Raw genomic sequence first — 1,598 nt, 5'->3', positions numbered from 1 at the left:
CCGTGTGGAGACCCCTGCTAGTGCTGAGATGCTTGTTCGTTCACTGACTCAGCTTTCCTCCTGCAGTCGGCATCATTGCCTCTGTTTTGTGAAGTGGAGGACTTTGTGGACTGGTGTTGGGTAAATGGGTTAATGTTGGACTTTTGGGCTTGGGCAGCATTGGGTTGGGATGTTTTCGTGATGCACGTTTTCTTTACATAAAACTCTCTTATACATGAGTTGCTGTGGATTTGTTTCTCCAAAGTACCTAGACTAATACAGACCTATTAGGTTTTTAAAAATTATTTTTATTAGGAGCTCTTATCACAATCCGTATATATATCCATTGTGTCAAACACATTTGGACATATGGCGTCATCATGTTTTCCAAAACATTTTCTTTCTACTTGAGCTTCTGGCATCAGCTCCTCATTTTCCCCTTTCTTTTTCCCACCCTCCCTCTCCCATGTCCCCTTGATAATTTATAAACTATCCTTTTTTTTCTCATGTCTTACACCAACCATTGTCTCATTTCGCCTCCTTTTCTGCTGTCCATTCCCCTGGTTGGGGGTGGGGTGGGGTGGTGCAATACGTCAATCATTGCTATCGGTTCCCCCTTACTACCCCCTATCCTAACCTTACCCTTCTAGTATCGCTGTTCCCTTTATTGGACCAGAACATGTATATTGGTGCAGATAAGAGCTCGCAACGCAGGGAATCCAGAACAGCTAAACCTCTCAGGACCCATAAGGAGAACACCCATTAGGTTTTAAAGGCTGTGTGTTCATGGAAGCAACTTGCTAAACTTTCTGCTTGGAAGCTTTGGTGGCTTTATGCTGCTGACCTTGTGTTTATCAAAGAGACTTGGTGGGTGTAGAGTTGGGCTATCCACTGAAAGATCCACTGTTCGAAACCACCCATTGCTCTTCAGGTAAAAGAGTAAAGGCTTTCTACTCCCATACAGTCCTGGAACCCCACAGGGGCAGTTCTACCCTGTCCTGTTAGGTCGCTATCAGTCAGAATCAACTTTGTGGTCGTGAATTGTTTGCCAGCCAACCACGTTAAACAGCGTGCCACCAGGAGCACATCCATACAAGGAGTGTTATCGGCCATCGGTCTTATTAGTTGTTGTCAAGTCAAATCCCAGGCAGGGGCCCCAGGTGTGCAGAATGGGACTGTTCCGGAGCGTTTGCTAGGCTGTCACCTTTCAGAGGCAGACCCCCAGGGCTATCTTCTGAGGGCCCCTGGCTGAGTCCTCACTGACAATCTTTCCACAAGTAATTGATCTTTATTTGCCTCCCCAGGGACTCTTTATGTGTCATCCACTGCACCGAGTCAATTCTAAGTCATGTGGACCCAGTAGTACAGAGTAAAACTCTCCCTTTGGGTTGCTAGGGCTGTCAATCAACCGGGGCAGAAAGCCTCATCGTTCTCCTGCAGACATGCTGGTGGTTTCAAATGCCTAACCTTGCAGTTGATTGCACAACGCTTAATCCTTTTCACCACTAGGATTTCTTTTTTTTTTAAATACTTTTATTGGGGCTCTTATATCTCTTATCACAATCCTTACATTCATCTAGTGTGTCAAGCACATTTGCACATATGCCACCATCATAATT

Source organism: Echinops telfairi, unplaced genomic scaffold (genome assembly GCF_000313985.2).
Source record: "Echinops telfairi isolate 266 unplaced genomic scaffold, ASM31398v2 ScPeMD7_9;HRSCAF=40, whole genome shotgun sequence".
NCBI lineage: Eukaryota > Metazoa > Chordata > Mammalia > Afrosoricida > Tenrecidae > Echinops > Echinops telfairi.
Note: the sequence above shows the minus strand (reverse complement) of the source record.